The sequence below is a fragment of the Pinus tabuliformis genome, chromosome 7 (genome assembly GCF_031772625.1).
Source record: "Pinus tabuliformis cultivar Carrire ecotype Pingquan chromosome 7, CPIR1, whole genome shotgun sequence".
Lineage (NCBI taxonomy): Eukaryota > Viridiplantae > Streptophyta > Pinopsida > Pinales > Pinaceae > Pinus > Pinus tabuliformis.
The window spans coordinates 109033161-109057389 of NC_142293.1; the positions used below are offsets into that span (position 1 = coordinate 109033161).

General features: G+C 36.9%; 1 pseudogene; it reads left to right on the forward strand.

Moving 5' to 3' along the window:
- The first annotated feature begins 10191 nt into the window (after positions 1-10191).
- Positions 10192-23607, forward strand: LOC149245526 (putative disease resistance protein At5g47280; annotated as a pseudogene).
- Positions 23608-24229: the final 622 nt, after the last annotated feature.

Genomic DNA, 24229 nt, shown 5'->3' on the forward strand with positions numbered 1-24229 from the left:
CTTCCAGCATTGCTTCCATCCTATCCTTCCAGGCTATGTAATTCGAGCTTCCTTCCAAGGCATACTCAAGTCTCAAACTATAGAAAGCCATTTTCTGACTCTGAAGTATGAACTACAAATTCAAATTTCACCTGCACAACCAAACTCAAAATCTCCTCTTTTATACTATCTTCAACTCTGATACCATGTAGATTTTTCTATAGATTCAACAACTCATGTAATGTACTAAAACATAAGACAAGAATCTACTCTACTCTCAACAACGGAAACCAATAATGATCGATGAAAACAATAATTAGAAAGAGGAAGAATATCAATCGCACATAACACAATATTTCTCTAGGGACAAAAACTTCTCAAAACCCTGACTATCTATATTGCATTAATCAGAAATCTAAGAAGAAAATACAATGCTTGTTCACTAGAACAATCCGTGCACAAGTATGATCAAATATTTGCCTCACAAGCCCATTCTAGTCAACACTTAACCAATTCTACTGCCTGCCAAGCCCCTTTTTCCTTGCACAATTCCTAGAGGAATTAGCCCATATTTAATTGGGAAACCCTTCTTCCATAATTTTGCAACCCAAACTTAGGTCCTCAACTGATTGCCTGCATGATCTGTACAACTTACAATACAACTGATAGTACAATGTCACTGCACTCTAGTCTCAACTAGTTCTTCCTCTGAACTGACATGCATAAGTTATTCTTGAGTGAATCTTCAGTTAGCTGGTGTGGCATTGAGGATGCACTAGTGCACCAACTCACTACTAGACCTCTACTAGTTCCTCCAATAGTTAGAACTAGTTTAATAGACTATAACTCAGTTGAGTTGAGTTTTCTAATTACAACTCCAATAAACTCAATCTGGACCCCTAAAATTTAGGGATCACACATACATGACTATAGATAGACTTCCAACTCGAAATTCCTACGTCAATTAAGTCAATTAAACTTAATTAATTATTTACAAGTTGCTATGAGAATAGAATTTGATTTTAATTCACAATTTAATTCAAGAACAAATTAAATTGGAATTTCTTGTTTCCATTTTGTAATAATATAATCCCCCCTCTGTCCCGACAAAGCTGAATAAGGAAATGGATTTTAGTTATTCATTATGAATATGCGGTGAAACATATTGTTATATGGTAAAAAAAATTAGATCTAACTTTATCCCTCAAAGAAACCAATGAAGAGAAATGTGGCATACCGATAAAATTCCAATTCCTGCAATATGAAGGTAAGGTCCTCTATGACTTCCCCTTGCTCAAAGAAACTAGTATAACCAAAAACTCAACAATAATATTGAACTCTATGCTATGCGGAGGTGCTCCTGGTATTATGACATCAAATGGAACAATTATCTCTTCCAGAGATGCAGTTCAAGGGATGGATTTTAGATCTGCAGATTAGCGCCATAATATACTAGGTCCTTATATTGTTGATCAAATGGAACATGCCCCACTTTGGAGGTCTTTAATGCAGGGGTGTCTTCTCTACTTTCTTCCTTACAAAACAAGGTTATCATCTTTAGATTCAATGGGTTTTAACCAAAAGCTGAATCACTAACACAATGCATTTTCTCCACATGGACACTAAACTACAACAGATAATTGTGCTCTAAAGGGTTCTTTATATATAGTTCAATTTCACACCCAAAATGATATGAATTTTACTCTACAAGAAGGACCATGGCTTTGGGGTAATGTTGTATTCACCACTCCATGGTTTGCATAGTTTGATGCCACGTCAATGGTAATAACAACCATGCCAATTTTGGCTAGGCTTCCAAACCTACCTCTTCCTTTTTGGAACCATAAATTTCTTGAAGACATTGGGAAGACTTTGGGTAAATACAAAAAAGGGACATGGAAAGAACATAAATTGTATCTTTACCTTTACCAAAATCTGTGTGGAAATAGATCTAAGTGAAAGACTTTTAGATCACATAATATCTAAGCATAATAATTTGTAGTGGTCACAAGTTTTGGACTATGATAAGATGCATTCAAATATCATAAATATTTTCAAACATGTCACCTATAGAATACTTGTTGTTAGGCTAAGAAAAACCCAAAAAATAAAAAGAAGCATCCCAAGCGACTAAAAGGATGACAATTTTAAGAGATTCTTCTTTCAGAAGATGAAGAAGAATAATCCAAAGATAATTTTCAAGAAAAATTGGAAGAAATGAATGTAGCTCGGACTGGGCACTAACCAAAAGATATCTCTCCAACTCAGATAAGACCGGTCATTCAGATTCAACAAAACTCTCTCCCTGTTGATATGTAGATCTCAAATGTCATTGGGGCCTCCAAAAGCATCCATGTTTCAGATATTTTTGAAGATAAAGATGCCCCCCCATTGGGTGCAATAGAGCATTAGATTGGTTCTGATCAAACCAACATCTGATGGTTGACACAAGGTGCACCAAAACAAGGTTAAAAATTCTAGCTAATATGGAATATGTCGGTTTTTTTTATTGTCCATTACCTTTTTATATGCTTTTGTTTTCTCTCATTGTCCATGTATTTATTTCTTTTTATCTATCATATTTTCAGCAAAAACCGCACACACTAGTTGTGTCTACAAAATGTAATTTTTATTTTACTTAATAAAATTTATGATTTTTTCCTTTGGAAAAAAAAAAATTCTCAATTCTGATTCACCACTCCTATCATAACCAAGCACCAAGGGACTTATCTTATTCTTCTCATAATTGTGGAAGATGACCCTCCACCAAACTGATAAAATAGTTGGGTTTGAAGGTTCAAAAGGGGATTTGATGATAAATAACATAATAATTTGGGTAAATGACATAAGGATTAATGAGCTTGAAATTTTCTATAAAATTCATTCATTCTACCATCTTATGGAATCGTGGCCCTTCGTTTACTTGCCCTTGCCTCAATTAGCTTTGGTCATTTTATTAAACGCATGATAACAATGTTTACAACATTTATATTGTCATGACATGTATTCATCACAATGTAAAATAAAGCAAATCCATGCTCTGACTTATCTATCAATTGGATAACAATTAATTACGAAAATTAGAAACTATCAAATCAATATCCCATACAATGTGTTATTGAAATTTTAATCCAAAAAAAATTAATATTTCATACAAATCTTTCTTAAAACTTTAACAAAGCATTTATTTAGTTTAAAAAAACAATCCTAATTCCACACATAAAACTAAAATAAAACCCTAATCATAATTTCACCATATTTTCCCTTCCTCATACATATATATATATCCTATAGAATATATTTCAATTTTTTGTATTATATATTCTCCATTTTGAACAAGTCTCATCTTTTCTTTAAATATATTTATTATTTTGTAGATAAGTGTGTCTATTTTAGAATAAGGTTTCTAGAATTTTAATTTGATTATCTATGATTGTTAAGTGGATAGTTTGGATTTACCCTCCATAGAATATTCTAGAAATTCTTAGTAGTAGTCACAAATCAAAAAGTGAGATTTATCTCAAAAGTAGTTATGCCTTTTTTTCCATTTTAATTATATTGATTAATTAAGCTTATAGTTGTGTATATTTTAGAATAGAGTTTCTAGTTTTTTTAAACTTAATTATCAATAATGATTAGATGGATGGTAGGGATTTAACCTCCAAGAATATTCTAGAATATTCTTAGTAGTATACACAAACCAAAGGTTGAGATTTATGTTCAAAGTACTTATGACATTTTTTCCGTTTTAGTTAAATTGAGTAATTAAAAGAAATCTCATATGAACAAGTGCCACATGAAGTGAGTTATGATTTTTTTGGGCATGTGGTATTTTTAAGCCATAGTATTGGAGCAAATCCTATTTACAAATTAAGAATATCCATAGTAAAATATGGATTAATCTCTATGGGAAAAAATATTGTTTCATGTTTTTTCAAATGTATATATGTTTAACTTATATTAATTATTTATATAATAATAATAATTTAGTTAGTTTTTATATTTTTTGAATCTTAGCAATGTGTGGTGTCTTACGAAGTAAGTGTTTTATCATGGATTGATGCTTATGGGCGTTTACTAACCATTTAATTGATATGGCCATGCTAGTTCAAAAATATCATATAAACATGAGTTATGATTTTGGGGGCATATGGTATTACTAAGCCATGATATCGTAACAAAACTCTCTTTACAAGTTAAGAATCTCCATGATAAAGTGAGAGTGAAACTCCATAATCAACAATATTGTAAATGTTTTTTTTAAATGTACATATGTTTAACTCTGTATTAATTCTATTTATAATTATCAATAACAATAATTTAAGAAAAATATAATTTTAAATAAGGTTATAATTTAATTATTTTTTATTAATTTTTTAAATCAATGTGTTATAAAATAAATGTTTTGTCAACATTTACCAACCATTTATTTTATATGACTACACAAGCATATTCCATATTTGCAAGAAATATCTCTCTTTTCATATATATTGTTCACTTTAAATAAACATCAATATTTATATCTCTTTGTATACTACTTTCGGTATGTATCAATTTTTTTCCAAGATCACATTTACTAACCACTTATTTTATATAACTTCTCAAGTTGGATTGACCACTCCTCTCATAACCCATCACCAAGGTACTTAGCCTATTCTTCTCATAATTGTGGAAGGTGACCCTCCACCAAACTCATACAATAGTTAGGTTTGATGGTTCAAAGGGGGATTTGATGGTAAATAAAATAATTGGGTAAATGGCATAGGAATTAATGGGCTTGAAATTTTCCATCTTTTCACTTTGTCATGTCATGGAATCGTTGCCCTTTTTTACATGGCTTTGCCTCAATTAGGTGTTATTTTATTAAATGCATAATAACAATGTCTACAACATTTATATTGTCTTAACATGTCTTCATAGAGTAAAATAAAGGAAATCCATGCTCTAACAAATCTAGCAATTAAATCACAATTAATTATGACGATTAGAAACTATCAAACCAATATCCCATACAATGCATTTATGATTTTTTGAATTTTAGTAATGTGTGGCGACCTATGAAGTAAGTGTTTTTTTATCATGGATTGGTGCTTATGGGTGTTTACTGGCCATTTAGTTGATATGGCTATGCTAGTTAAGAAAATGTAATATGACTATGAGTTATGATTTTTGGAGCATATGGTATTACTAAACCTTGATAACAAAGTCTCTTTACAAGTTAAAAATCTCCATGCTAATGTGAGAGTAAATTTCCATGATGAACAATCTTATGAATTTAAGTATGGGGGTTTACGCAGTGCATTATATTAGATATCAATTTTGGGATTCAACTGCGTTAAGTAAGTCATTCACGTATGACCATTTCCATGAGAGGTAGTCGTAACTGACTAATTTCTCATGATTTTTGAATAGTTCACTTAGCACTCATTGCATCGGGTGATGCTCACAGGGGTGAAGAAGTGGGATTGAAACTAGTGAAATGAATCACATAGCATCAATCATCACTTCCGAGGCTTGCACCCGGTAACCAGGACTTCCCAAGAGGTCACCCATCCCAGTTCTCCTATGGCTCAAGCGCGCTTAACTGTGGAGTTTTCCCCACAATCAAGCCCACTTAGCTTGCTACCCCATTTGCAAAACCTTAGCAAGTATTGTGCCTCATGAACCATTCAAGTAGAGATCCCTTTACTCTTTTTGAATTTGAGTATGGGGGTTTACGCAGTGCATTATATTAGATATCAATTTTGGGATTCAACTGCGTTAAGTAAGTCATTCACGTATGACCATTTCCATGAGAGGTAGTCGTAACTGACTAATTTCTCATGATTTTTGAATAGTTCACTTAGCACTCATTGCATCGGGTGATGTTCACAGGGGTGAAGAAGTGGGATTGAAACTAGTGAAATGAATCACATAGCATCAATCATCACTTCCGGGGCTTGCACCCGGTAACCAGGACTTCCCAGGAGGTCACCCATCCCAGATCTCCTCTGGCTCAAGCGCGCTTAACTGTGGAGTTTTCCCCACAATCAAGCCCACTTAGCTTGCTACCCCATTTGCAAAACCTTAGCAAGTATTGTGCCTCATGAACCATTCAAGTAGAGATCCCTTTACTCTTTTTGAATTTAAGTATGGGGGTTTACGCAGTGCATTATATTAGATATCAATTTTGGGATTCAACTGCGTTAAGTAAGTCATTCACGTATGACCATTTCCATGAGAGGTAGTCGTAACTGACTAATTTCTCATGATTTTTGAATAGTTCACTTAGCCCGATGCAATGAGTGCTAAGTGAACTATTCAAAAATCATGAGAAATTAGTCAGTTACGACTACCTCTCATGGAAATGGTCATACGTGAATGACTTACTTAACGCAGTTGAATCCCAAAATTGATATTTAATATAATGCACTGCGTAAACCCCCATACTTAAATTCAAAAAGAGTAAAGGGATCTCTACTTGAATGGTTCATGAGGCACAATACTTGCTAAGGTTTTGAAAATGGGGTAGCAAGCTAAGTGGGCTTGATTGTGGGGAAAACTCCACAGTTAAGCGCGCTTGAGCCAGAGGAGAACTGGGATGGGTGACCTCCTGGGAAGTCCTGGTTACCGGGTGCAAGCCCCGGAAGTGATGATTGATGCTATGTGATTCATTTCACTAGTTTCAATCCCACTTCTTCACCCCTGTGAGCATCACCCGATGCAATGAGTGCTAAGTGAACTATTCAAAAATCATGAGAAATTAGTCAGTTACGACTACCTCTCATGGAAATGGTCATACGTGAATGACTTACTTAACGCAGTTGAATCCCAAAATTGATATCTAATATAATGCACTGCGTAAACCCCCATACTTAAATTCAAAAAGAGTAAAGGGATCTCTACTTGAATGGTTCATGAGGCACAATACTTGCTAAGGTTTTGCAAATGGGGTAGCAAGCTAAGTGGGCTTGATTGTGGGGAAAACTCCACAGTTAAGCGCGCTTGAGCCAGAGGAGAACTGGGATGGGTGACCTCCTGGGAAGTCCTGGTTACCGGGTGCAAGCCCCGGAAGTGATGATTGATGCTATGTGATTCATTTCACTAGTTTCAATCCCACTTCTTCACCCCTGTGAGCATCACCCGATGCAATGAGTGCTAAGTGAACTATTCAAAAATCATGAGAAATTAGTCAGTTACGACTACCTCTCATGGAAATGGTCATAAGTGAATGACTTACTTAACGCAGTTGAATCCCAAAATTGATATCTAATATAATGCACTGCGTAAACCCCCATACTTAAATTCAAAAAGAGTAAAGGGATCTCTACTTGAATGGTTCATGAGGCACAATACTTGCTAAGGTTTTGCAAATGGGGTAGCAAGCTAAGTGGGCTTGATTGTGGGGAAAACTCCACAGTTAAGCGCGCTTGAGCCAGAGGAGAACTGGGATGGGTGACCTCCTGGGAAGTCCTGGTTACCGGGTGCAAGCCCCGGAAGTGATGATTGATGCTATGTGATTCATTTCACTAGTTTCAATCCCACTTCTTCACCCCTGTGAGCATCACCCGATGCAATGAGTGCTAAGTGAACTATTCAAAAATCATGAGAAATTAGTCAGTTACGACTACCTCTCATGGAAATGGTCATACGTGAATGACTTACTTAACGCAGTTGAATCCCAAAATTGATATCTAATATAATGCACTGCGTAAACCCCCATACTCAAATTCAAAAAGAGTAAAGGGATCTCTACTTGAATGGTTCATGAGGCACAATACTTGCTAAGGTTTTGCAAATGGGGTAGCAAGCTAAGTGGGCTTGATTGTGGGGAAAACTCCACAGTTAAGCGCGCTTGAGCCATAGGAGAACTGGGATGGGTGACCTCCTGGGAAGTCCTGGTTACCGGGTGTGATTCATTTCACTAGTTTCAATCCCACTTCTTCACCCCTGTGAGCATCACCCGATGCAATGAGTGCTAAGTGAACTATTCAAAAATCATGAGAAATTAGTCAGTTACGACTACCTCTCATGGAAATGGTCATACGTGAATGACTTACTTAACGCAGTTGAATCCCAAAATTGATATCTAATATAATGCACTGCGTAAACCCCCATACTTAAATTCAAAAAGAGTAAAGGGATCTCTACTTGAATGGTTCATGAGGCACAATACTTGCTAAGGTTTTGCAAATGGGGTAGCAAGCTAAGTGGGCTTGATTGTGGGGAAAACTCCACAGTTAAGCGCGCTTGAGCCAGAGGAGAACTGGGATGGGTGACCTCCTGGGAAGTCCTGGTTACCGGGTGCAAGCCCCGGAAGTGATGATTGATGCTATGTGATTCATTTCACTAGTTTCAATCCCACTTCTTCACCCCTGTGAGCATCACCCGATGCAATGAGTGCTAAGTGAACTATTCAAAAATCATGAGAAATTAGTCAGTTACGACTACCTCTCATGGAAATGGTCATACGTGAATGACTTACTTAACGCAGTTGAATCCCAAAATTGATATCTAATATAATGCACTGAGTAAACCCCCACACTTAAATTCAAAAAGAGTAAAGGGATCTCTACTTGAATGGTTCATGAGCACAATACTTGCTAAGGTTTTGCAAATGGGGTAGCAAGCTAAGTGGGCTTGATTGTGGGGAAAACTCCACAGTTAAGCGTGCTTGAGCCAAAGGAGAACTGGGATGGGTGACCTCCTGGGAAGTCCTGGTTACCGGGTGCAAGCCCCGGAAGTGATGATTGATGCTATGTGATTCATTTCACTAGTTTCAATCCCACTTCTTCACCCCTGTGAGCATCACCCGATGCAATGAGTGCTAAGTGAACTATTCAAAAATCATGAGAAATTAGTCAGTTACGACTACCTCTCATGGAAATGGTCATACGTGAATGACTTACTTAACGCAGTTGAATCCCAAAATTGATATCTAATCTTATGAATGTTTAATGTATATATATATATATGTGTTTAACTCATATTAATTCTATTTATATTATCAATAACAATAATTTATTTTATTATATATATATATATAATTTAAAATAAAGTTACAATCTAAATAATTTTTATTTTTTTTTAAATCAATATTTTGTAAAATAAATATTCTGTCGAATTATTTATTTTATATGATAACACAAACATATTCTTTAATCTCAAAATATATATATATATTTATTTATTTTATATATTGCTCACTTTGAATGAACATGAATATTTATATCTTATTCCCTATTTCCAAGAAAGAAATATCCTTCCATAAGTATCAATTTTTTCCCTATCTTTTTATTGTTCACTTTGAATAAACATCAATATTTTAAACTTTTTGTATACTACTTTCAATAGGTATCGATTTTCTCCCATATCACATTTTCTATATATATTGCTCACTTTGAATAAACATCAATATTTATATATTTTTGTATACTACTTTCAATAGGTATCAATTTTCTCCCTATCACATTTACTACATACATTGCTCACTTTGAATAAACATCCATATTTATATCTTTTTGTATACTACTTTCAATAGGTATCAATTTTTTTCCCATATCATATTTACTAACCATTTTATATAACTTGGCTAGTATATTCCCTATTTCGAAGAACCATCCTCATTTCTTTTTATATTCCTCACTTGAATGACTATCAATATTTTTTTGTGTGTCCTACTTTGAGTAGTCATCGTCTTCTTTCAGAGTCATAAGCGAATTATTCGCACGCGATGAATTAAATTGCACGTACACGCCATGAATGTTCAACGATCCATCAACAGCCTTTATGTCTTCCTTTCTATTTCGTTCCAACTGCTCTTTCAACAACCATGCAACTTACTTGAAGGAATCAAGAAACCAGCTATAATTGTATGCCTCGTCTGATCCAAGAAATTTCGTCTGCCGCGTTATTCTCATTCCTATTCGTATTGACCGTGAATTTCAGGGCAGATGCGCACTCCTACCAGTGCCTTGAAAATAGTTTGTTTACACCTCTATAAAAGTTCCATTCCCTCCCTCATAATCTACAAGTTTGTGTTGAAGGGAAGGGAGACAACTATATATAGGGAGACAACTATATATTCTAGTAAGACCAACTAGTTAGATTCAAGGGAAATTTTCCTTTCAAAAAATTTGTTTTTGGACGCGTTGATTAGAATTGATTTTTCTGTGTTTTTTTTGGAGATATTACATAGAATTGCTTTTTCTGCCCACTAGCCTGTAGAATAGAATGGATACATTCTATTGCAAGAACTCATGCACTAGATTAGATGAGCTGCTCACAAGCCTTATTCAAACAACTCAGCAGATGTGTTTATTGGAGGTTGTAAAGCCTCAAAATGAGCAAAATCCCATCTACGAGGAGTTCTTGAAAATCCTTATGAAGGGCGTTGAATTGGTGAAAAAGTGTGAAAAGAGCAGCCCTTTTCATATTTTTCATAACCTCAGATATGGCTCTCAAATTCGCCAGCTGGAGAAGACTTCGTTCAGTATCATTTGCCTGCCAGCATGTTCCTTGATGTGCAGAATCTCATAACAGAGTTGAAGAGTCTCGCCCATATTTACCATTCGCAGTCAAAGGATGAGGGCAAGTTGAATGAAAGAATCTTTAAACACGTGTCCAAGCTGACAAATGAAGCCCATGAGAATGCCATGATACTTCAACAAGTCGTTGCAGATGATGATATGTTTGATGGAGCTTCAGCTGAGCCTCCTTGCATTTATGATGGATCATTTAAGCCTGATTTTGTAGTGGGCATGGAGAAAAATATCTGGAATTTGAAGAAGATTCTGCTCTAGAGAGAGGTATCTGTTGTTGGGGTGTTGATGCAGGAGCATCTGGCTAACAGGGCAATGGTTTCCGAAAAGGACAGAGGGCACAGTTCGTTGGACGGGCAGTATATCTGTCTTTATTTTTATTTTACTTTACTCTTCAAATTGCCTAAGAATAATGTAATGACTTTTAATTTTAATTGGGAGCAGTAGTGATTAGTTAGAATCTTTTGTTTCCCAAACAGTTGTATTACGGTTGTAAATGCATGTAAAACAGAATGTGCTAACTAGTTATGGAAAAGCCCGTATATGAAATAACTGATATAACCAACAACACAACTAACAACAGTTACAAAATTGTTTGTATACAGTGTTATAAAAGTGGTGAAACAAACCATCACAGGGGTTCGACTTTGTATGAAAAAGAACAGAGATATTAATAAAAACATTATGTGCACATATATTCCTATCGTGTCCTCAAAGATTGTGTAATTTCACTAGTAGATTATTATACAAAGACTACTGAATGTGTTGCTACAGGTTCCGAGCCCAGAGGGAAGGGTAAACCAGTTGGACGACAAGCAACAGCACGAGTCCATATAACCAGACCATTAAAGAAAGACCTCGTAACAGGTATGTGGAAAATACAACACAAGTCTTAACTACTCATCAATTAAATTCATATGAATACATAACACAGTCGACCAAAATTTCCATATATGTTTTTACATACTGTCCGAAATAGAAGACTAGACTAAATCCACAGTCGTGAGACATTAACTCCTACAACAAACAAGAAACCAACTTCTCGTATGACTCAGAATCACAACCCACGTCGTGCCCAGCGACTAAAGAAGAGTTAAGTACAGACAGAGAGCAGCCTAAGGCCAGCAACCAAGTTCAGCAAATAAAGTCGAAACACCCCTATAAACAAGCTACCAAACATCATAGAAACTACCTGTGTTTGCCCGAACAGCCGAGAGCTCAAACACCGGAACCCTCGAACAGTCACACCTGCAAGAGCATGAACAAGAGTGGTTAGACCAAGCAACAGCGTCAACCGAGTTAAAGAGAACTTGAAAGGGATGAGCAAACAGAAGGAAATGGCACCCTACCTGTTCGGTGAACCATAGCCTTCAGCCGACCCCGAGAAGACCCCTGCTCACGAAGGAGCCAAGACATCAGGTACAGGTAAAGGAGGATTGCAAAAATTCCGGCATAAAACCAAAAACTTACCGAATGAGTTTGCAGAGACCCCAACTGAGGACGCCGCCATCGGATTGCCAAAGACTGTGAAGAAAAGTTGAACCAGTGTTGGAATAAATAGCAAACATTACATAACCATCGTATAGCTTAAACCCTCACTGGAAGCAAACAGCAACACACAGAGGCGGAAGCTATTAACAGAGAAATTGAAATCACTCACAAGATACAAACAGCATACACAGAGACGGGGACCCTCGAAAGAAAAACAAAACCCCAAATCACAATAGTATTCGACATGCAAGCCGAGGAATAGTGCCATGCAAAACTTACCAAAGTATTCATAAAACGCCGGGAGAGCAGAGGCATATCAGGCCGGAAACCAACGACCGAAGCCGAAAGGGAAACCAGGAGCCACAACCAGCAAACCGTGTAAACAAGTCGCAGGAACCCACATCCAAAACAAACAAACCACCGAAGTTGCAGAGCTCGCAGAGCGAAAGACCAGGCGAAACAACGAGAATGAAATGAGCGCGAAGGAGTAAAAACCCCAAACCTGGGCGGATTCGTGGGATCCCGAGGAGGGACAGGTGTTCAACGGGCAAGTTATTAAGGTACAGACCTTCATAAAACAAAATCCATATGGCGCCGATTGCAAATCAACCAACATAAATATCCAACAAATCCAAAATATTATTATATTCACTACGGTCGTATAACACCTCAGCACATCAACGGCGGGACCACGTGGGCTGGCCCCATCAAGTGGTATCAGAGCAGCATTTTAAGGAAACAGGGGAAGATGGAAGTACAAAGACGAGGACGAGGAAGAGGTGCACGCAGAGTAGCAGACGAGGGCTTGAGAGAACAGTTGAGAATCCTTACTGCTCGCTTGGAAGCAGTAGAGGCAGGTAGGCAAAGAGACCTGGAACTTGGAGATGATAGTGAAGACGAGGCAGCAACTGTTACAGATGGGTCGAAGGAAGAAGCCTCGGAGTTAAGACTGTTGAGATCAGTACTGTTAGCCAGCAGCAAACCCAAACCTAAGATCCCTAACTATGATGGCAGTCTGTCCGCCGATGTTTTACTGGATTGGGTGAGTGAGTTAGACAAGTATTTTGAAAATGAGGAGATCAGTGAGGACAAAAGAGTTAGATTTGCTGCGACTAAATTAAAAGGACACGCTGCCCTATGGTGGGATAGTGTCCAAGCGGACAGAAGACGGATGAACAAGTTGCCAATAAGAAAGTGGCCAAGGATGGTGGCAAAATTGAAGGGCAGGTTTTTGCCTAAAGACTACCAGGTTGAACTTTATCGGCGAGTACAGAATTTAAGGCAGAAAGGTATGACTGTAAAGGAGTATACTGAGGAATTTTATCGAGTAAATTTACGTGCTGGTTATACGGATGATACTCCAGAAAAAACAGCGAGGTACGTAAATGGCTTGAGGTTGGAAATATTGGACGAGATCAGTATTCTCTCTCCCCGAAATATTGAAGAAGCCTTTCAGAGTGCTGTAAAGGCTGAAGAGAAAATTAACATGAAACAGAACAACAGGAGAGGGAGAGGAAATGGCAGAGGACGAGGACAGTCCTATGGCAGAGGGAGAACTGCCACTAACATCAAAGAAGGCAGTAGTTCCAGAGCTTCAGGGACAGCAGAGAAGGGAGATAGCACTAGAGGAGGTCGACCATATCAGTGGGGAAGAGGAAATGGTCGCGAAAGAGGGAATAATGTCTAGTGCTACAGGTGCCATAAGTGGGGGCACAGGTCCTTCGAATGCCCGGAAGCTGAGCACGCTGGTCAGAGGGGAGCATTTGTTGCGTAGCCTGAGGAAGCTGAAGCACAGCCTCGGGAGATAGAAAACGTGGCAGAAACAGGGGAGGCTCTAATTTTGAATAAGGTACTGTTGAAGCCAGCCAAGGAGATGGCTGAACAGACCCAACGAAAGGCGTTGTTTCGAATAGTTTTCAAATCACATGGGAAGTGTTGTAAATTGATTATAGACAGCAGGAGTACAAACAATTTGGTTGCCACCGAAATGGTGGAAAAGTTGGGACTGAAGCGACTTAAACACCCCACACCTTACAAGGTGTTGTGGCTACAGAAAGGCCACCAGCTACTAGTTGATGAACAGTGCGAGGTTGAATTTCACATTGGCAAATATCAAGACACGGTGGTCTGCGATATTATGCCAATGGATGTGTGCCATATACTGTTAGGGAGACCGTGGCAGTATGATCGGAAGGTGACGCACGATGGACGGACGAATTGTTATAAATTTGTGAAAGATGGGGTTAAACATACGGTTTTACCCATCAAAGAGGAGGATACAGCAGAATCAAGTGGAACAAAGGCACTGTTAATTGGAGGAAAACAGTTTGTGAAGTAGATTGAGGAAAATGAGGTCAATTATGTGATTGTAAGGAGGACAAAACCGATGTTGCTAAACACAGAAAAGTTAGAACTGCCTGTAGAAATTCAGGAGCTGTTAAAAGAATTTCAAGACATTGTAGTTGACGATCTACCAGATAAGTTGCCTCCCAAGAGGAGTATTAGCCATCATATTGATTTTATACCTGGAGCAAGCTTGCCAAACAAGGCAGCGTATAGGATGAGTCCGAAAGACAATGAAGAAAATCGTAAACAAGTGCAGGAGTTGCTGGACAAGGGACTGATCAGAGAAAGTTTGAACCCTTGTGCAGTACCAACAGTACTTGCACCTAAGAAGGGTGGAGAATGGCGAATGTGTACAGATTCGCAGGCTATTAATAAAATCACTATTCGATATAGATTTCCCTTACCCAGGATGGACGACATGATGGATTGTCTTAGCGGAGCAGCTTATTTTACAAAGATTGATCTGAAGAGTGGTTATCATCAGATCAGGATTAGGGAAGGAGATGAGTGGAAAACAGCTTTCAAGGCTAATGAAGGGTTGTACGAATGGCTGGTCATGCCATTTGGATTGCGCAACGCTCCTAGTACCTTTATGAGATTGATGAATGAGATGTTAAAGGAATTTATTGGCAAGTTCGTGATAGTTTATCTTGATGATATCTTAATTTTCAGCAGAACAAAAGGAGAGCATCTTCAACATGTTCGAAGGGTGTTAGAGAAGTTACAGCAGAACAAACTGCTGATAAACTTAAAGAAATGCACTTTCCTGCAGAAGGAGCTGGTCTATCTGGGGTTTGTAGTTGCGGAAAATGAATTGAAAATGGACCCCGAGAAGATTGCAGCAATTATAAATTGGCCGTCACCGAAGAGCTTATTTGAGGTACGTAGTTTCCACGGACTGGCAAGTTTTTATCGAAAATTTATTAGAAATTTCAGTGAAATCTTAGAGACCATCAAAAAGGCCAGCCAGCCTTTTTGTTGGACCAAGATGGCAGAAGACAGTTTTCAGCTTTTGAAGCGGAAGATCACGGAGAGGCCAATCTTGAGGCTGCCCGATTTCAATAAACTTTTTCAAGTTCGGTGTGACGCAAGTGGAACAGCTATTGGCGCTGTGCTCAGTCAGGAAGACAGACCAGTGGCATTTTTTAGTGAAAAACTAAATGAGAGCCGGCAGAAATATTCCTCGTATGACAAGGAATTTTATGCAGTGGTCCAAGCTTTAAAACATTGGAGGCACTACCTACTGGGCAATGAGTTCGTCTTATTTTCTGATAATTCGGCATTACAATATGTAATGCAGCAGCACAAGTTAAACCATAAGCACGCCAAATGGGTAGAATACTTGCAGAGTTTCACTTTCGTGTTAAAACACATAAGTGGGCAAGCCAACAAAGTGGCGGATGCCTTGAGCAGAAGAGCCTTGCTCTTACAGGAGAGTAGCATACAGGTATTGGGATTCGAACATTTGAAAGATTTGTACCAAACTGACACAGATTTCAAGGAAGCTTTTGAAGCCTGCCAAAATCCCGTATTAAGGAATGCAATCCCATGGTTGGACTATAATTTACAGGAAGGATTATTGTTCATAGGTGGGCAATTATGTATCCCGGACTGTTCAATGAGGGAGAATATTGTACGGGAGAATCATAGTGGTGGATTAGCGGGACATTTTGGCATCAACAAAACTTTGGAGCAACTCGGACATTTTTATTATTGGCCTAAAATGAGCAGGGATGTACAGAGATATGTAAACAGGTGTAAAGTCTGCCAACTGTCGAAAGGACACAGTCAGAATACTGGACTTTACACACCACTACCTGTTCCAAGCAGGCCATGGGACTCAGTCAGCATTGACTTTGTCCTAGGACTGCCTAGAACGCAGCGGGGATATGATTCAGTAATGGTGGTGGTAGACAGATTTTCAAAAATGGCTCATTTTATTCCTTGCCGGAAAACTAGTGACGCCACGTATGTGGCACACCTGTTTTTCACGGACGTTGTTAGATTGCATGTCCTACCCAGAACTATCATTTTAGACAAGGATGTAAAATTCACAGGACACTTTTGGCGCACCCTGTGGAAAAAGTTGGGCACGCAACTGAATTTCAGCTCTGCGTATCATCCGCAGACTGATGGACAAACGGAAGTGGTGAACAGGAGCTTGGGGAATTTATTACGAAGATTGACTGGAGAAAATTCACGATTATGGGATCGATCTCTCGCCTAGGCAGAATTCGCTTATAACGATTCGCCTAATCGTAGCACCGGACACAGCCCATTTCAGATTTTGTATGGCATGCATCCTCGGGGAATACATGAACTGCGAGATTTGGGAAAGCTGGAACAGAGAAGCGCGGATGGGGAAGACTTTGCTGAAGCAATGAGCGAACTTCATGAAAAAGTTAAAGTAAGGTTGCAGGACAGCGTACAGAAATACAAGTAGCAAGCAGATTCAAAGCGACGAGAGGTGCATTTTAATGTTGGAGATGAGGTCCTTGCGCACCTGCACCAGGAACGGTTTCCTAAGGGCACGTATAATAAACTAAAATATAAGAAAATTGGTCCATGCAAGATCTTACGAAAATTTTCAGCCAACGCTTACGAGATTCAGCTGCCACCTGACATAGGCATATCACCTATTTTCAATGTGGCAGATCTGTTCCCATATAATGCCCAAGCAGAGGATGATAGTGTGGTACAACCAAAACGGGACACCCAATTTGGAGACAGTTCTTGGAAGAAACAATTGCCTTCGGCCCAGTCCCATGAGATTGAAGGGATCCTCAGTACCTAGGTAGCCAAGAAGACATGTAGGAAAGAATATCTACGTTACCTCGTCAAGTGGAGAGACCATCCAATGGAGGACAGCTCATGGCTTGACGCGGCGCAGATACACAAGGCTGGCTATTCGGTGGAGGAACTCATGGAACGGACCCATGAATTTCTTTTACCCCGGGAGCCTGATGCAGGAGCATCTGGTTAACAGGGAAATGGTTTCCGAAAAGGACAGAGGACACAGTTCGTTGGATGGACAGTATATCTGTCTTTATTTTTATTTTACTTTACTCTTTAAATTGCCTAAGAATAATGTAATGACTTTTAATTTTAATTAGGAGCAGTAGTGATTAGTTAGAATCTTTTGTTTCCCAAACAGTTGTATTACGGTTGTAAATGCAAGTAAAACAGAATGTGCTAACTAGTTATGGAAAAGACCATATATGAAATAACTGATATAACCAACAACACAACTAATAGCAGTTACAAAATTGTTTGTGTACAGTGTTATAAAAGTGGTGAAACAAACCATCACAGGGGTTCGACTTTGTATGAAAAAGAAAATAGATATTAATAAAAACATTCTATGCACATATATTCCTATTGTGTCCTCAAAGATTGTGTAATTTCACTAGTAGATTATTATACAAAGACTGCTGAATGTGTTGCTACAGGTTCCGAGCCCAGAGGGAAGGATAAACCAGTTGGACGACAAGCAACAGCACGAGTCCATATCACCAGACCATTAAAGAAAGACCTCGTAACAGGTATGTGGAAAATAAAACACAAGTCTTAACTACTCATCAATTAAATTCATATGAATACATAACACAGTCGGCCAAAATTTCCATATATGTTTTTACATACTGTTCGAAATAGAAGACTGGACTAAATCCACAGTCGTGAGACATTAACTCCTACAACAAACAAGAAACCAACTTCCCGTATGACTCAAAATCACAACCCACGTCGTGCCCAGCGACTAAAGAAGAGTTAAGTACAGACAGAGAGCAGCCTAAGGCCAGCAACCAAGTTCAGCAAATAAAGTCGAAACATTCCTATAAACAAGCTACCAAACATCATAGAAACTACCCATGTTTGCCTGAACAGCCGAGAGCTCAAACACCGGAACCCTCGAACGGTCACACCTGCAAGAGCATGAACAGGAGTGGTTAGACCAAGCAACAACGTCAACCGAGTTAAAGAGAACTTGAAAGGGACGAGCAAATAGAAGGAAATGGCACCCTACCTGTTCGGTGAACCATAGCCTTCAACCGACCCCGAGAACACCCCTGCTCACGAAGGAGCCAAGACATCAGGTACAGGTAAAGGAGGATTGCAAAAATTTCGGCATAAAACCAAAAACTTTCCGAATGAGTTTGCAGAGACCCCAACTGAGGACGCCGCCATCGGATTGCCAAAGACTGTGAAGAAAAGTTGAACCAGTGTTGGAATAAATAGCAAACATTACATAACCATCGTATAGCTTAAACCCTCACTGGAAGCAAACAGCAACACACAGAGGCGGAAGCTATTAACAGAGAAATTGAAATCACTCACAGGATACAAACAGCATACACAGAGACGGGGACCCTCGAAAGAAAAACAAAACCCCAAATCACAATAGTATTCGACATGCAAGCCGAGGAATAGTGCCATGCAAAACTTACCAAAGTATTCATAAAACGCCGGAAGAGCAGATGCATATCAGGCCGGAAACCAACGACCGAAGCCGAAAGGGAAACCAGGAGCCACAACCAGCAAACCGTGTAAAAGTCGCAGGAACCCACATCCAAAACAAACAAACCACCGAAGTTGCAGAGCTCGCAGAGCGAAAGACCAGGCAAAACAACGAGAATGAAATGAGCGCGAAGGAGTAAAAACCCCAAACCTGGGCAGATTCGTGGGATTCCCAAGAGGGACAGGTGTTCAACGGGAAAGTTATTAAGGTACAGACCTTCATAAAACAAAATCCATACGGCGCCGATTGCAAATCAACCAACATAAATATCCAACAAATCCAAAATATTATTATATTCACTATGGTCGTATAACACCTCAGCACATCAACGGCAGGACCACGTGGGCTGGCCCCATCAGGTGCACGGTATGGGAGGACTTGGCAAAACAACCATGGCATTGGCCCTTTGCAACGACCAAGAAATCAAAGGTAATTGGGTTTCTATTTAAGTCAAATCATTTTTATCTACTTTGCCTGCTTGCTGGTTAAGCTAACACTTGCATATTTTTCGTACATTAAAGTCATGTATATGTATGCTTGGTGTATGCAGTAAATTAAAGTAATATTAATATATATATATATATATATATATATCTATATATATATATATATATATATATATATATATATATATATATAATTGCTCAGGTAACTGATGTGTCATTTTCATTTTAAGCGCTTTTTGGCTGCAATGTACAAAGCGACCATCCCCATTCATTACTTTAAGAACATTATATATAATTGCTCTAACCCTTAACTGGTGTATGTAGGAAGATGCATCATTTTCATTTTCAGTCCTGCCACAAAGTACAAAGCGACCATCCCCACTATCATAAAAAGATTTGCGATAGCATGTAGGATCTGCAAGGATAGTGTATTAGTAAAGTTGCCACATGGAAAGACTTTCTTTTGTAGTTGTGAACATCCTCTTTAACATGACCTAGGGAATGAGCTATTTGCATGGAAACCTAGGGGTCTCAAATAACATGATTTAGGGAATAAGGATTTGAATGGAAACTTAAGGATATGTTTGTCATGGTTGAAATTTTATTAATTATAGATTTAAAAATGTGTTAAAAGGAATTGGTAAGGTTAATAAAAAAGGTAAATTGTTTTTATTTTGTTAATAAAGTTTAATTGTTATTTTTTGGGGGGGTTATTTTTGTTTTTTTAAGTTTATATACTTAAGCAAGAAAAAGCTATAGAGTAATGGAAATTGACATAACCTTGTTTCACTTTTTTTTATAAGTAATGGATTCTCAACCTATTAAAAGTAATGTATCTTGCTAAAACTTTTATAATAACAAGATTCATGACATCTTCAAAGTACTCTCAACCTTAAGATTGGTAAACAAAAAATGAGCCAAGTGAATGTAATAGCTATTTGAGGTTATAGAGATATTAGGTATTTGAGATTTATAGACATATAAGCTATTAATTGGTTTGGTGATTTGATTGAATGAAATGGATTCTAATAACATATTATATAAAAATTAAAAACTAAAAATATTTTTGTTTCTTTTGCTTCTTCTTTTAGGTGATTTGATTGAATGAGATGGATTCTAATAACATATTATACAACTTTTGTTTAAGAAAGATTTTATTTTCTTTTTATTCAAAGTTTAATTAATGTTTCTTTCCGCTTTATTTTGATTTAGTTATAATTTGTAGTGTGGATTTGTGATTGTTTAAAATGATATAATTCCCTCCAATCATATAAGATTTATTTAATAAGATGTTTAAGATTATTTGAGGATTGGATTTTGATTTAGTTATATTTTGTAGTGTGGATTTAGTATTGTTTAAAATGATATAATTCCCTCCAATCATATAAGATTTATTTAATAAGATGTTTAAGATTATTTGAGGATTGGATTTTAATGATACACAGTTTGGTTTTTATCTTTATAGTGTAGGGTTAATATAGATATTGAGAAATGTGAAAATTATATTATGTATTGACAATGACTAGTCCTTGAGTGTTTTTATTATTTATCTATTTTAATAAAAGACTTTTTAAAAACTTATTCATGTATACATTATAAGTTTCTCTCTAATCAGTTATCTTTTTATGTATGGTAGGGTTTTTTCGAAACAATATAATTTTTCTCACAGTCTCACAATCCCCAAATCTAAAAGGAATTTTAGAGACGTTGTGGGAGAAGCTTACTCATGGGAAGAATCCTAAATTTCAAAATGTGGAGGAAGCGCATAGACAACTACAACAATTGATACAAAGGAAAGACAAACCAACTTTGGTGGTGTTGGATAATGTTTGGTCTAGGGTGCATTTGGAAAAATCGTTATTTGAAGGGAAAGGACATAAGACCCTTGTGACAACTCGAGATCGTTCTACAATCCCTAGAGAAGTCTCTACTCAAATTTATGAATTGCCATTGTTGGATGATGCTGATGCTTTGTCCCTTTTTTGCTTGTGGGCTTTTGGACAAAGATCAATTCCAAGTACTGCAGATGAACATCTAGTGAAGCAAGTAAACCACTGATAGTAGTGTATATATTTTTATATTCAACATATCATTGTGTCAATAATTTGGTGTGAGTTTGGATCAATTTAGTAATTGTAATATGCACTATCATTACAAATATCTCTAACTACAAGTTACTACCCCAATGATATATGTTTATAATGGGACCCCCTTCCAAAATAGTATACAATCCATGTCTAATAGAAAAGAATAGATGTTAGACATATAATCAATATCCTTTAACATAAACATTACTTCCAAAAATTCCATGAAACAGAACTTATGAATGAACTTTGAGCTTCTTAGGAAACAATTTCACACTTTCAAAACCAAAAGTATGAATTTGATTGGCTTTCCATTTAAATAATTTTTACTTATTATTATTGTTGTATGATCCACAGGTTAAAGCAGAATGTAAAGGCCTACCACTTGCTATAATGGTGATTGGAAGCTCTTTGCATGGTGAGCCTTGCCCAACATGGGAGAGTGCTAAGAACAAGCTTTTAAATGGGGAACCAATATCAGATTATCATAAACAGGGACTTCTTATATGCTTACAAACTAGTATTGATGTACTAGATCAAGAAGTACGAGAGTGCTTCTTAGACCTTGGGTCATTTCCAGAGGATCGAAAAATCTCTGTGGATGCATTATTGGATATTTGGGTCTATGTGCGAAAGATGGAGTGGAAAGATTCTCATGTCACTTTGTTAGAACTTGCAAGTAGAAATCTATTAAATTTAATGAACCTAAGGTAATTTCCTTCTCTTTTGTTTCTTGCGTTCAACTTTTTTTCTCTTGGATTCCTTTGGCTTATATATTGTGTTCTTTTTTTTTGTAATTAGGCCAAGTAGGAATCAAGAAATCAACTATGAAAGTGCCTCTGAGCTATACTTTTCCCAACACGATGTGATGCGAGATCTAGCCATATCTTTGGCATCCCAAGATAGCATAGTTCATAGGAAGAGGTTGCTCATGCCTAAAAAGGAGCATAATTTTCCAAGAAAATGGGAGTTTCTCAAGGATCAAATGTTTGATGCTCAAATTGTTTCTGTTCACATAGGTGGGTGTTTTTACCAACTTGCTTAAAGTGAATGCACTTGTTTTATTCAAATTATAGTAATTTGTTAATATTAAGTTTGTTTACAATATTTTCCATGCACGGCATAGGTGAATCATATACTGTATCTAATATGTTATCACTAAATGATATACGTGAATTAATCCCATATGTACATTTCATAAGTGAATCTTATATTACATCCAATGAGGTATCATTATACGATATACATGCATTTATCACATATCAATTTCTAGGTTTTGTTTTCCTATATAGAAAAAATAATTCGTAAGATATATAACTATTTCATATTTTGTGTAAAATAACCTATAATTCTAATTTAAATTTGCATTTGTGCTTATTTATGTAGGTACCATGGAGGAGAATCAATGGTGCGATATTAGTTTTTGCGAGGTGGAGGTTTTGGTGTTACTATTTTCTACAAGTGAATACTTTCTTCCACCATTCGTGAGATCTATGAAAAATCTTAAAGTTCTCATAATATCCAATTATGGATGTAAGAGAGCTAATGTGAAAGGTCTACTAGCTTTATCTTCACTTATTCAACTTAAGACTATTCGCTTGGAGAGGTTGATTGTGCCCCCATTTCAAGAGCACATGAAAGACTCACAAAACTTGGAGAAGATATCTTTGAACATATGTGAAGGGCTTGGAAATGTGTCAAATTTCAACAACACCCAATCAAGGTTAAAGCTTCCAACAATGTTGGATTTTAACTTGGATCATTGTTTTGATTTGGAGGAGTTACCCTCAGGAATTTGTGACATGGCATCAGTTCAAAGGTGGTCCATCACTAATTGTCACCTTCTTCAAAAGTTCCCTAATGATTTGGAAAAGCTCAAATCTTTAAAAATGTTAAGATTATCTGCATGTTTAGGAACAAAAGAGCTTCCACAATCTAATGGAAAACTTGGGAAGTTGGAATATCTTGACATTTCATTATGTGAGTATTTACAGGAACTCCCTGAAGAAATAGGACAATTAAGGAAACTCAAGGAGCTTGACATGAGAGAGTGTTCTCGATTGAGAAAATTGCCTAAATCAATTGGAGGGTTGATATCTCTAAAGCATGTTACATGTGATGAGAATATTGGGAAGCAATGGATGCATGTCAAGAACTTTTCCATCATGGATCTTCAAGTTAATGTTGTACAAGAACAATTCAACTTGGATTGGTTAGATGGTTAACATCATACCTATACAAGATGCAAATGCTAGTAGACTAATAGTTTACCAAGTTCTATTTCTAGGTCATTTTCTAGCAAATTTATCATCCATTTGGAGTTAGTAGGTTAACGCCTCAAAGATTAGGAGTTGGTGAATTAGTGGCTAGTGGATTATTAGTAAGGGATTAATTAGTTAGGAGTTTAGTGCATTGACATTGTAATTACTCATAGTCAAATCATCCATTTGGAGTTAGTAGGTTAATGCCTCATAGATTAGGAGTTGGTGAATTAGTGGCTAGTGGATTATTAGTAAGGGATTAATTGGTTAGGAGTTTAGTGCATTGACATTGTAATTGCTCATAGTCAAAGTACCTACCTGTTAAATAAAAATTGAAATTTTCACACTTGTATATCGAAATTGTAAGATGCTTTGGAGTATGCAAATTTGTAAAGTAAATTATTTTTTAATATTTTACAATAATGTTATTTTTTTATTTAAACAATTTCAAAATTTTGTAAATATTATTGATTTTATAATCAAAACAAATTACCACATAATAAATCATAAATTATCAATATAATAAATCTTATTTTATAACTTTTTTTTTAATACTTAGAATTAAAAATTTAATATTTTTATTGTT